Source organism: Artemia franciscana, unplaced genomic scaffold (genome assembly GCF_032884065.1).
Source record: "Artemia franciscana unplaced genomic scaffold, ASM3288406v1 PGA_scaffold_67, whole genome shotgun sequence".
Taxonomy (NCBI): Eukaryota; Metazoa; Arthropoda; class Branchiopoda; order Anostraca; family Artemiidae; genus Artemia; species Artemia franciscana.
In genome coordinates this window covers 21,658-36,616 of record NW_027062705.1, presented here as the reverse complement: position 1 = coordinate 36,616, position 14,959 = coordinate 21,658, and positions in this window count along the sequence as shown.

The window sequence follows — 14,959 nt, the reverse complement described above, 5'->3', positions numbered from 1 at the left end:
GTACCGTTGCAATAATTATGGTCCAAAAGTCCTTAACTGGAGGTCTGTAAGAACCCCTCACACATACTCCCCCTCCAGACGCTCTTATTAAGTATCATAAATCGCCTAAAGTAAAAGATTATTGTGACGGCAATTAACTAAAACTAAAAACTTTTCAACTAAAAATCTACCAAAAATTAAACTGAATCAACAGTTTTGAATTGAACCTTCAAACTTCACTCTGCGATGAAGCCTATGTTATATTTCTAACGGCGGTAATTGAGGGAATGGATGTCCTTGCCCCTTAATTTTTTGCTCCTGCCTAGGTTTTGAAAGCACATCTTTTAGGTAATTCCATTGGAAAAGGCAATTTTCATTTAAAACAAGAGCTAAGAGCTCATATGGCACTTGCAACAACATTATATAGGAAGACAGAGTAGTTCCGACGATATTCTATTGAGAGATAGGACATTCCTCCCAACCCCGTTTTTTTTCAAGTTGAAGTACTGGAAGAGGCATACGGACACACTCCATTGTCGGGAAGGGGTCATACAGACGCACTCCATTCAGAGATAAAGGGTATGCTGCCACACTCCAGTGAGAGATAGGGAGCTTGGCTTTTCAATCGTAGTTCAGGTTTTTGCTACCTTTTGGGGATTTCCCCTATCGAGGGCCACTTTTTATGGTACTTGGTATCTACCAAGTGACATATAGCGATCGCAGATTCTATTGGTCTGTCTATCTGTCCGGGTTTTGCTACTTTAGGCACTCCAGGTAAGCTAGGACGGTGAAATTTGGCAGGCGTATCAGGAACCAGACCAGATTAAATTAAAATTGTCGTTTCCCCGATTCGACCATCTGGGGGGGGGGGGGACGGTTAAATCGGAAAATTACAAAAAAGAAGTATTTTTAACTTTTGAACTGGTGCTCGGATCTTAATGAAATTTGATGTTTGGAAAGATATCGTGTCTGAGAGCTCTGATTTTACATCCCGACCGGATCTGGTGACATTGAAGGGAGTTGGGGGGAGAACCTAAAATTTTGGAAAACGCTTAGAGTGGAGGGATTGGGATGAAACTTGGTGGTAAAAATAAACACAAGTCCTAGATACGTGATTGATATAATCGGAACGGATCCACTCTCTTTGGGGGAGTTGGGGGGGGGGGTAATTCTGAAAAATTGAAAAAATGGGTTATTTTTAACTTTAGAAGGAGTGATCGAATCTTAATGAAATTTGGTGTTTGGAAGGATATCTTGTCTCAGAACTCTTATTTTAAATCCCGACCGGACCTAGTGACATTGGGGAGAGTTTGGGGAGGAGGACCTAAAATTTTGGTAAACGCTTAGAGTGGAGGGATGGGGATGAAACTTGGTGGGAAATCATAAGCACAAGTCATAGATACATGATTGACATAACCGGAACGGATCCGCTGTTTTTGGGGTAGTTGGGGGGGGGGGGGGGTTAAGTCTGAAAAATTAGAAAAACTGAGGTGTTTTTAACTTACGAACGGGTGATCGGATCTCGATGAAAATTGATGTTTAGAAAGATATCGTGTCTCAGAGCTCCCATTTTGAATCCCAACCGGATCCGGTGAAGGAGAAGTTGGGGATGGGCGGAACCTAAAATCTTGGAAAACACTTAGAGTGGACGGATCGGGATGAAACTTGGTGGGGAAAATAATCACAAGTCCTAGATGCGTAATTGACATAACCAGAACGAATCCACTCTCTTTGGGGGAGTTGGGGGAGGATTGATTCTGAAAAATTAGAAAAAAAATGATGGATTTTTAACTTAAGAAGGGGTGATCGAATCTTAATGAAATTTCATATTTAGAAGGATCTTGCAACTCATATCTCTTATTTTAAATCCTGACCGGATCCAATGTCATTGGGGGGGGGGGACCGGAAATCTTGAAAAACGCTTAAAGTGGAGAGATCAGGATTAAACTTGGTGGGAAGAATAAGCACAAGTCCAAGCTACGTGACTGACATAACCGAACCAGATCCACTCTCTTTGGTGGAGTTGGGAGGGGGAGTAATTCGGAAAAATTAGAAAAAATGAGATATTTGTAACTTATGAAGTGGTGATCAGATGTTAATGAAATTTGATATTTAGAAGGACCTTGTGCTTTAGAATTCCCATTTTAAATTTCGATCAGATCCGGTGACATTGGGGGGAGTTGGAGGGAGAAACCGGAATTCTTGGAGAATTTCGAAATCGAGGTATTTTACGAATGGATTATTGGATCTTAATGAAACTTGATATATAGAAGAATCTCATGTGACAGACGGTCCGCTTTCAATTCGAATCGGATCCGGGGACATAGAGGGTTGGAGGGGGGAACCAGAAATTTTGGAAAATGCTTAGAGTGGAGAGATATAGATGAAACCTGATGTGAAGAATAAGTACAAGTTATAGATTCGAGATTGACATAATTGGAACGGATCCGTTCTCTTTTGGGGAGCCGGGGGTTGTTAGTTTGGAAAAATTGAGGTATTTTTAACTTAAGAACGGTGACCGAATCTTAATGAATTTTGGTATTTAGAAGGAACTCATGTCTCAGAGCTCTTATTTGAAATCCCGACCAGATCTGTTGACATTGGGGGGAGTTGGAGGGGGAAACCGGAAATCTTGGAACTTGTGTGTTGGAACTTCTTTATTATTAGATTCTATACGATTTGTTTACAGTGTGTTTGCAATAAATTTGTTTTTTTATATCAATTTTGAGTTACTATCTCGATAAAGCTAGTTTATGTGAAAAAATGTGTATTTTTTCAAGACATATTTTTAGTATCAAAATGACACTAGTTAAGTGGGGAGGTTAGATATGGAGTAGGATTTTACTTATAAACTAGGTATATTCAAATCTTCCCTTGTCATCAATTTGCACCAAATATTCTTTTTACTAGATTTTATAAGATATTTTTACACTATGTTTAAGGGGAAGGGGAATGTAGGTTAAGAGAAAGAACATAAATATCTGTATACCACATTTTAGTTTCAGGCTGATGGAAGGGGGTGGGGATAGACATGGAAGGGGATTTTAATTAAGATCTAGGACTATTCAAAACGTCACCATGGTATCAATTTACACAAAACTTCTTTGTTATAACATTTTATAATAAAAAAATACGATATGCTTGTAATAAATTTGTTTTTAGTATTAATTTGTCCTCGATATTTCAGTATAGCTATGTTAAGATATTTCTTAAAAACTACATTTTATTGGCAGATTAACATGAGTTAAGGGGAGAGGGTTGTCTCAGATTTTTGGAGTTCGTCCTAGGGAAACTTACCCTACTAGGTTCTGAGGATTTTTACCGATTATTTTCCGTATTTTAAGAGTTGTTCCATTTTTTTGTTTTTTCTTTAGTTTAATTGGTCTAGTACATGAAAATTCAACTTTGTAGACAGAGTGGCAAAGCGCCATGGGGATGTTAGCGGGCAGACATCAAATGGGTGGAAAGGACCAATACATTTGGATTAGGGTTGTACCCAGATTTTAAAGTTTTGTATTATGGCCCTAACCATTGACGGACTTGAAGGTTTGAACCGATTATTTTTTTCAGTATTTCGAGAATTGGTCTTAATTCAAGAGTTTCATAGTTCACACTGACTATAGGACCACTTTAACATTTTTGGCGCGAATTTTCAATCCCTACCTTTAACCGTTTTTGAGGTCCAGGGTTTTCTAGAGCCGACACACACTTCAAAGACTAACACCTAACATAAATCAAATTTTAACGATTTTTTTTTATTTTTCCATTTATTAACTTTTTGTAAATTGTCTTTTAACATTTTTATTGCTTTGTGGTTCATATATTACTTAATAGTCCTAATCCTATAGACCAGGGCTTCTTAAGCTATGGGTCGCGTAGCAAAATTATGGGGTCGCGAGTGATAAAAATACAATTTACAAAAAATGTTTTTAACTTGTAAAATTATTGTTATAAAGCAAAATAACAATCATCGTAGATAAATGTATCATAGTTTTCTGGTTCGAAAAGACTGTTTATACCAGCATTTCTATTCCGATCATTATAGTATCTTGTATAAATTTATTATGAATTAGAAGATGTTATAGAAATTTATAAAAAATGTCGATTTATTTTTGTCAATCTCTTAAAACCGAAATAATCCTGATAAATATTACCAACAAAATTTCTAAGTGTTATTTTGAAGAAACTATATAAACGTTTGGTGTTATTTTCATTTAGACATTGTATGATTGCGAACGAAGTGCACGTTATTTCGAATTAGTCAGTTCAATCCTTTCGCGACCGGCGGGACCTTACAGTCCCGGCATATAAAGATGCTATGGGCGCTTCTCAATTGATTAATAGCACCAGAATTGAATGATGTGCTTCAGGATGCTGTTAAGGTCATAAATTTGATTAAGAATCATGCCCATAACCGTCGCTTATTTTCAAATAATATGAAAAAAACTTCGTTTTCTTAAAGAGTTAAAGAGGCTGCGTCCCAAAGTCGAACCTTAAAACGTACAGGAATTAGGAGAGGCAGGGGGGGGGGGCTGCCGCCCCACAAACCCCCCACTTTTAAAGACTCTTTTGTACAGGTTTTTTTGTGGGGGGCTGCCGCCCCCATAACCCCCCGCTCTTGGCTTCGGAAAGACCCTCTTTTAATTAACAAAACAAAAAACCTGTACAAAAGAGTCTTTAAAGTGGGGGGTTTGGGGGGCGGCAGCCCCCCAACTGCCTCTCCTAATTCCTGTATGTTTTAAGGTTCGACTTTGGGACGCAGCCTCTTTAACTCTTTAAGAAAACGAAGTTTTTTTCATATTATTTCTCTACGTTTTTCTACAATCCATGGTGGACGTAATTTAATAATTCCTGTACTCCTCGTACAGGAATTAGGACTGCCTCTCCTAATTCCTGTACGTTTTAAGGTTCGACTTTGGGACGCAGCCTCTTTAACTCCTTAAGAAAACGAAGTTTTTTTCATATTTTGTGAAAAAAAACCGCCCGATAAGGGACTTGAACCCTTGACCTTAGGATTAAAAGTCCCACGCTCTACCCACTGAGCTAACCGGGCATGTTTGAAGTCGAAATACCTGCATGTGTATAAATATAACTTTTAAATAACTTTCAAGATTTCAAAAATTAACATGGGCTCTTATAGGGAAATGGGTTTTTCTAAGCTAGAAAATCGGGGGGTTAAGATTTTCCGACGAAACTTTCCAGGGCAATTACTCGGAGAATTCCGCGTCGAATGAGTCTTCGTATACCCAGATCCGATGTTGGCTGTGACCTGTAGGCGTGGCAAAAAAAAAGAATATGAACATTAAGTGGCTATGCGTGGTTTCTGGAAAACAGGGAAGGAGTTACCGGATCGAGCTGAAATTTCGCGGATAAGCTCCTGGGTCCTAGGGGACCTTAACTTGTGAATTTCGTTAAAGGATGGACAACGTTAAAGGGGGGGGTGGGGTTGTTGGGTCGAAACTTTCGGCCAGATTTTCTCCATGAAGGAAAAGTCGGAGGGGGGATGAAATTTGGCAGGTTTCTTAGTTGGGGCTCGGGCTACGAAATGCATCCCTCCCCATCCCTCTGCGACCACTGGAACCGAAGATCGCTTAACATTGTCGTGGTTCGCCTCTTTAAAGTGGCACGAGTGTGCCTCCTTGATCTCTATAAGGATACGAGTTCCAACTACACAACTTGGTTATTACATGCAGAAGTAAGATGGTTGCCAAGAGGCCAAAGTTTAAAAAGATTATTGTTATTGAAGGACGAGATCGAAATATTTTTAACTAAACGAAAATGTGAATTTGCTGCTTTTTTTCAAAATGACTCGTGGCTATCCAAGCTGTGTTATTTGTCAGATATTTTTGCGAAGTTAAACGATCTTAACTTGTCTCTTCAAGGAAAAAATTGCGATATATTTACTTCAAACGACAAAATTGAAAGTTCTATTAAAAAGATCAGCATTTGGAAAAGTAGGGTCGAAAAAAATTCGTTCGAAATGTTTTCCGGTGTCGACAATTTTGTAATTGAGAAAATTCATCGTAAAACTTTTATTGCAAAAACTATTGTAGATCACTTAAAAGCGCTAGAAATACAGTTCCGGACATATTTTATATTAAATATTGATTTACAAAAAATAGTTTGGATTCAAAAGCCGTTTTGGATTGGCTTAAGTGAGATTGATCATCTGCCACTTAAAGCTCAAGAGGAAATTGCTGAGCTTTCGTGTGACTCAACTTAAAACTAAAATTAAAAAAAAAGCTCTTGACTGAATTCTGGATCTGAACTAGAACTGAATTTCCTACAATCGCTGATATGGCGTTAACTGTACTTCTGCCATTCAACGCCACATATTTATGTGAAGTTTCTTTCTCAGCTTTAACACACATTAAATCCCAATATCGTTCAGGGATAAAAATGTTGAAGAGGTCTTACGTCCAGCAGTTTCAAACATTACACCAAGATTTGATTTCTTATCCAATAAAAAATTGGCACATCCATCTCATTAAATTTTTAACGTAAACTTTAATTTAATATTTACCACGCAACTACTTGGATATATTGGAGAGAATTAAACAAGAAAACAAGTCTTTTAAAATGAAAGTAAGGAGCGAAATTAAAACTTGAAACGAACAGAAATTACTCCGTATTTGAAAGGGGCTTTTCCTCCTCAACGCCTGCTCTTTACGTTAAAGTTTGACTCTTTTTCTTAATTCTACATTTTAAAACAGTAAAAAACTTTAGCGTAAAGAGCGGGGCGTTGAGGAGGAAAAGCCCCTTTCAAATACGGAGTTATTTCTGTTCGTTTTAAGTTTTAATGTCGCTCCTTACTTTCATTTCAAAAAACTTGTTTTTTTTATTTAATTTCTGGGCGTTTTTGAATTAATGCATGGTTTGATCTTGGCTCTCCGCACATAAATAATTAAAACGAAATTTGCATATTAATTTTTTGGGGCTAAACGGCTTTTTCATAGTTTTAATCGGAAGATTTTGAGAAGGAAGGAGCGAGGAGGAGGCCTAGTTGCCCTCCAATTTATTGATTACTTAAAAAGGCAGCTATAACTTATAATTTTTTACGGACGTTTTCATAAGTAAAAAATATTCGTAACACGAATTAAATTACGTAGCGAACTTCTGTATTCGTATGTTTTTATTGCGTATATGAGGGGGCTCACCCCTCGTCGATACCTCGCTCTTTACATTAAAGCTTAATTTTGTCCCAATTCCTTAAGAATGACCCCTGAGTCACAAAGGCCATAGAATAGATAGTTGAAATTACTAAAAAATACTTTAGCGTAAAGAGCGAGGTATTACGAGGAGGTAAACCCCTGATATGCATAATAATTTCTGTTCGTTTTAAGTTTTAATGCTGCCTGTCACTTTCAGTGGAAAAAAACTTTTCATATTTATTTTTTTATTATTTTTAAATAATGCTAGAAAATCCTGCGCCCCTCAATTGAAAGTCTCTTCCCCCATGAGAAGTTCCTCCATGTAAAGATCCTCCCCGGTAACCATTCCCCCTCAAATGTCCCCCCCAAACCAAAAAATTCCCCCTGAAAACGTTTGTACACTTCCCAGTAACCATTACTATATGTAAACACACGTCAAAGTTTGTAACTTTTAGCCCCTCCCACGGGGACTGCGGGGGAGTAAGTCATCCCCAAAGACATAGTTATTGGGTTTTTCGAATATGGTGAATAAAATGGCTATCTCAGAATTTTGATCCGGTGACTTGGGAAAAAATGAGCGTGGGAGGGGGCCTAAGTGCCCTCCAATTTTTTTCGTCACTTAAAAAGGGCAGTAGAACTTTAATTTCCGTTAGAATGAGCCCTTTCGCGACATTCTAGGAGCACTGTGTCGATAAAATCACCCCTGGGAAATTAACAACAAAAAGACAAATAAACATGCATCCATGATTTGTCTTCTGGCAAAAATGCGAAATTCCACAGTTTTGTAGATAGGGCTTGAAATTGCTACAAAAAGGTTCTCTGATACGTTAAATCTGATGGTGTGATTTTCGTTAAGATTGTATGACTTTTAGGGGGTGTTTCCCCCCTATTTTCTAAAATGAGGTAAATTTTCTCAGGCTCGTAACTTTTGATGGGTAAGACTAATCTTGATGAAACTTATATATTTAAATCAGCATTAAAATGTCATTCTTTTGATGGAACTATTGGTAAATTCCGTTTTTTAGAGTTTTGGTTACTATTGAGCCTGGTCGCTCCTTGCTACAGTTCGTTACCTCGAACTGTTTGATTAAGACGGTCAGAATCCACTTTTGTTTTTGAAACTATAATAAAAACATTTCTATAGCATTTTGTGCAAACTTCAACTTTAGATTTTTATATGTTTCAAAACGAGTTCTAAATTTATATATTTTCATATGCATATGTATATTGTTACCTAATAAATATATCATCAAAAAATATTCATTTCTTTTTCTTTTATATTTGTTGGGGTCGCTAAGAAACTCGCAATCGTAAATGGGGTCGGGAATTACAAAAGTTTAAGAAGCCCTGCTATAGGCAAAAGAATCATACCAACTATATGCAAAAGAAAAAATTTAATGTAACAATATCATATATAATAATACATATTATTCATATTATTGTCAACTTTGGATTGTTAGAATCCCCTCCATAGAATAATCCCTTATGTTCTCCTTTGACAGGACATTTTTTCTCTCCTGTTAGTTCATATTCAACACAACATTCATTGTTAAATCTTGAAATACGTTTGAAAAAAATACATTTTTCTTTTGAGGATTCATCCACAAACATATAGTGCGTTTCATCACCCCCTATGCTCCTAGCCTTTGTTGTCGTTTAGGATTTGCCGTCGGAAATACCTACCAAAAAAGAAAATGGAGCCTCTCCATAGGATTTGCCGTCAGAAATACCTACCGAAAAGAAATTGCAGGGCCTGAATAGTCTTTGCCGTCCTTATTGATACCATTCCTTCTACTTAAAACAATGACTGAGGTATAATGACTACAGAATAGACGGCAGGGTACTATACTTGCTAAGATTGTTTTTAGTAGGACTACGGATTAAATTTTACCGTGATATCTAGTCAGGTTATGGGGATGGAAAATTTAAGTGATCGATGTAAATGTGGAGGACATTGCTATGAAACTATGGAAATTTCGTCGTTTCCTGCTACTTTGTGTGTCTTTTTCTTGAAGGTATCTAACTACTCGCTTATCACCCCTTAGAGGGGGAAAATAACATGTCAACAGTTATTACCTATATATCCGTCGATTTTTTCCCTATTTAATGTCTTGTGCCGACAGAAGGAGCTCCAACCCTTGGAATTTTTTCTGACTTTCTAAAAATTGTTCATTTGATATTCAACCTGCTCCTGGTCTAAAAAATTTAGTTAGACCCATTCGGGAGCTATTGATTGGTTGAATAGCAAAAAATGACAAGGGAAGAAGATTGGTTGCCGTCCAATCATTTTGACTCTTGAAAACGGCACTAATACTATCAGTTTCCAATCAAATGAGCCCCCTCCAAAGTCATGAATGTTTCTTTCATACGACGTGGTCGTTAGAAAATTAATAGATTGCAGCCTTTTTGCTCGTTCCTACGGGTAACGACAAGTTAAAATGTAAAATTTGAATTATACTACGCAGATGTACCACTTTGTTCATGGATGTCTAACCCCCCAGGACCACTACCTTACTATTATTAACAGTTCTGCCACAACTAATTCTCCAAAGGTAGAACTTCTGGAAACATTACTTCAGCAGCTGAAAATGAAGCAATAGATACAACTATCAATTCCAGCATACTTGAAAAGGAATTAAACAGGAGAAAGAAGGATTTATTTCATGCGCTTCGCTAGACTTAATTACTAGTACTCTCTTTTGTCTTAACCATAGGGAACTGATTTTTTCTATGGCTTTTTGGAAGTCATTTGCAGAGGACATTCAGTTGAGAAATCTTAATATTGTCTTCCTTTTTAAAAGAAGGATTTGAAAAAGAAAAGCAATTAAGGGAATTCAATTATTTTAAAGAACTGAAGGAAGTACGTTGTTACTTCCTGGCAGTCGGTGCGTTTTTTGTACAGAACTTATGCATTTATTCAACCATTGGAAATAAGCAGGCGAATTTAATTGTTAATGGAAATTAGGTGAATGACGAGAATAGCCGGCATTGAGAATACTTTTGCTGAGTGGATTTTTTTTTACTGACATTTGGGGGTAAGATGCATCAAAAGAACGATTTTTATGCTGATTTCAAATAAATAAGTTTCATTAAGTTTAGTTTTAACCTTTAAGGGTTGCGAGCATGAGAAAATTGCCATATTTTCAAGAAAAGGGGGAAACACCCCCTAAAAGTCATAGAATTTAAATGGAAATCAAATCATTAGATTCAGCGTAGACGAGAACCATATTATAGATTTGTCGAGCATCTATCCGCAAAATGTGGAATTCTATTTTTTTTGCCAGAACAAAGATTGCGGATGTGTGTTATTTAGTTGGTTTTTTAGGGGTGATCTTATCGCCTAGTGGTCCTATAATATCGTGAGAGGGCTCATTCAAACAGAATTTGAAAACTCTGATGCCTTTTTTAAGTGACGAAAAATTGGAGGGCAACTAGCTTTCTCCCCACCCTTTTCCCCCCAAAGTTGTCCGATTAATATTTGAGATAGCCATTTTGTTCATCATAGTTGAAAGGCCAACAACTATGCCTTTGGATATAACATTACCCCCCCCCCCACATCCCCGTGGGATAGGCCTTTAAGTTATAAAAATGTTTCCTTGTTCACGCATAGTATTCATTAGAAGCATCCATACATTTTAGGGTGGGAAGACGAATTTTCTGCTTTTTTTTTCTTTTCTTTGTCAAGGGGGAGCTTTCTATGGGAAAAAAAGTTTCCAGGGGGCCAACTTGTCAAATGAAATTATACACTGGGGGGACTTTCCAGAATTGCTATACAGAAATATTTTTGTATTTCTTGCTTTCTCTTTTCTGTCTTAATTTTACGCGCGGAGCTGCAGAGTATTTTCCAGGGTGAATTTTCAACGGGATTGAATTGTCTAGAGTATATATCCGTGCGGAGGGTATTTCTCCGTGGAGGTGGGGCCAGATTTCGTGGGATTGTTTTAATAAACCATCAGAAATTAAATATAAAAAACAAGTTTTTTCAATGGAAAGTAAGGAGGCACATTAAAACATAGAACAAATAGAAATTAATACGTATGTGATGGGAGTTGCCCCATCCATGACACCTCGCTCTATACGCTAAAGTTTGGATTTTGTCCCAATTATTTAACACAAGGGTCATTTAATTAGAACAATAAGTAACATTTTTTTTAAAAGGCCGAAAAACTTTAATGTGAAGAATATAGTGTTGAGGAAAGGATAACCCCCCTCATATGCGCAATATTTCTGTTCGTTATAAGTTTTAATGTTGCGTCTTACTTTCAGTTGAAAAAATTTCTTTTTTATTTAATTGATACCAGAAACAGCTTCAAGGCAATACTAAGAATTTCCTAAAACGAAACGATCTGACCTGTGACAATGTACTCATTTAGCAAAACTTCTATTCTAATAAGAAATAATTGAAGCACTAAATAAGGTCACAAAATAAAAATTTAAGACTAAGTTTATCTTTTTTCACAAAGAACTTACATAAACTTGACAAGGAATAAAGGACTCATCCAGCACGCCTTGATAAATCAAATAAAATATTCCCTTAATTTTTAAGAGATATTAAAAGATGTTTTATAAGTTTGAAATGTCATTAGCGAATGATATTTATAAAGTACTCTAACAAATTGATCTTTATCCCCTCCCCCTATTAATTTAAAAGAATTTTAGAATTCTCAAGATCTGAATTCCTTAATTGGAGAGGAACTTGAGAAAAGTTAAGAGGATTTGATTATTTCAAAAGGAAAAAAAAATGCGTAAGCTATGTAAAATAAAGAATAGTTAAATTATTATTGTTAAATTAAGCTTTATCGAGAGTTGACTCTTTTATGTATTAGGGCTTTCTTAGCAGTTATGTACTTTTTTGAGGGAGCGGCTACTAATGCACCTGTCATTCCCAGAGCCCCTCAAGGACATATAATACCCTTAAAGGAAGTATTTATCAATTACCTTTGTTCTTTCTTCAAAAAAATTCGAATTTTTTATTATCCCAGACCAAAATTGTTTCTAAATACTAAAAATATTTTATATCTCAGAATCTGTTTTCAGCTGGTCATGTTTGATCATGTAATATCATCGTTATATATATGAGATAATATCTTTCAGTAGAAATTTTCAAACTTGTTTGAAAATTTCACAGAACAGAGGTTTAGGAGTGTTAGGAAAATAAATATTTAATGTCTCAAGATCTGTTGACAAATGGTCTTATCTAATAATCTAATAACATCATATATATATATATATATATATATATATATATATATATATATATATATATATATATATATATATATATATATATATATATATATATATATATATATATATATATATATATATAAGTTAAGACATCCGGTACAAAATGCTGATGTTTTAGCTTACACAACTATTTCTCATTCATCTATTTCCACTGTAAGTGTTACTCTCTTTTCTCGTGTTTTCGGTCTGTCTATTTGATTATCTGTAAGATAGTTAATAATTGTTAGACCACACTGCTTTTCCATTTACAGAATTTAAGAGAGAGTGAGAGATTTATATTTTAAGTAATAATTTATAATTTAAATAAAATTATAATCTAAATAAAATAGGTATTAATTTAAATAAAATAGTGAAACAAAAAAAGCAACAACAACAAAATAAAAAAAAAAAACCGAATATTTCGACTCCATGTCTAGGAGCCTTTACCAACGGGAAAAAACTTAAGTTAAATCAAATGACACGCAAAATATAAAGAAAAAAAAACAAAAAAGCTCACATCTTAATAACCTCCAAAATACTGCAATACATTTAACTATTTAACAAATACTTTTGGTTTGTCTTGTTCTTTTTATGATGCTTTTCATTTAATTTAACTTTAATTCTTTTTGCCGTTGATAAAGTATTGTCAGTAGATCTTGAGACATTAAATATTTATTTTCCTAACACTCGTAAACCTCTCCGTTCAACGGTAAAACCAAAACCTGTTTTCAGGTGGTCGTGTTTGATGGTGTAATAACATCGTTATAGACTATATTAAATAAAAAAAACAAGTTTTTTAAACTGCAAGTAAGGAGCGACAGTAAAACTTAAAACGAACAGAAATTACTTCGTATATGAAAGAGGCTGCTTCCTCATCAACGCCCCGCTCTTTACGCTAAAGTTTTTTACTGTTTTAGAAAGAAGAATTGAGAGAAAGAGTCAAACTTTAGCGTAAAGAGCGGGGCGTTGATGAGGAAGCAGCCTCTTTCATATACGAAGTAATTTCTGTTCGTTTTAAGTTTTACTGTCGCTCCTTACTTGCAGTTTAAAAAACTTGTTTTTTTTATTTAATTTCTGAACGTTTTTGAAGTAATGCATGTTATTATTTTCCAGCTGTACTTTTTAAATTAAAAAAATACTTTAGTGTAAAGAGTGAGGAGTTGCGCAGGGGACAACCTCTTTCATTTACGGAATAATTTTGTTCGCTTTAAGTTTTAATGTCGCTCCTTACTTTCCGTTTAATTTTTCTTTTATTTAATTTCTGAACGTTTTTGAATTAATGCATGTTTTATTTTGTCTCTCCACAATAATTAATTCATGAATAATTAATTATTAATTGTTAGTAATAATTAAGTAAAAAAATTAAGATCAATAATCATCTCAAAATTAACACAAGCAAATATTATCATAAATCAAAGTGTAGCTAATTTCACGTGTAAAGCTTAGAGTATTAAGATGAAAAGGGTGTCAAATGCACACATCAACAATATTTTTGGAACGGCTTAACGTGTCAAGGCGAAATTTCCGGGGCATCATGAAAGTGATGTTCAACTGAACAAATATGCACATTTTAACATGCACAATCTAATTTCAGGCATGTGGTCAATTTTCGGGGTGATTTTTGGAGCTTCCATCTGTATGTTCGCCATAGATTGGCCCAAAGTTGAAATATTTAAACTTTTACATCTAAACTGACCTACCAAATAATGCTAGTAAATCCTGCTCTCCCTTCATGGAAATTTTCTTCTCCCATTACAAATTCTAGAAGGAAAGTTCCCCCAGCATATCCCCCTTTTCTCAACCCCTCCCCCAAACCAAAAAAATCCTCCTGAAAACGCCTGTATACTTCCCAATAACCATTACTATATGTAAGCACAGGTCAAAGTTTGTAACTTGTTGCCCCTCCCACGGGGACTGTGGGGGAGTAAGTCGTCCCCAAAGACATAGTTATAAGGTTTTTCGACTACGCTGAATAAAATGGCTATCTCAGAATTTTGATCCGTTGACTTTGGGAAAATAATTAGCGTGGGAGGGGGCCTAGGTGCCCTCCAATTTTTTTGGTCACTTAAAAAGGGCACTAGAACTTTTCATTTCCGTTAGAATGAGCCCTCTTGCAACATTCTAGGACAACTGGGTCGATACGATCACCCCTGGGGAAAAAAAACAAAAAAAAACAAATAAACACGCATCCGTGATCTGCCTTCTGGCAAAAAATGCAAAATTCCACATTTTTGTAGATAGGAGCTCGAAACTTCTACAATAGGGTTCTCTGATACGCTGAATCTGATGGCGTGATTTTCGTTAAGATTCTATGACTTTTAGGGGGCGTTTCCCCCTATTTTCTAAAATAACGCAAATTTTCTCAGGCTCGTAACTTTTGATGGGTAAGACTAAACTTGATGAAACTTATATATTTAAAACCAGCATTGAAATGCGATTCTTTTGATATAGCTATTGGTATCAAAATTCCATTTTTTAGAGTTTTGGTTACTATTGAGCCGGGTCGCTCCTTACTACAGTTCGTTACCACGAACTGTTTGATATGGACTATATATAACATCGTTATAGACACAATATCTCTTGGTAAAAATTTTCAAACTCTT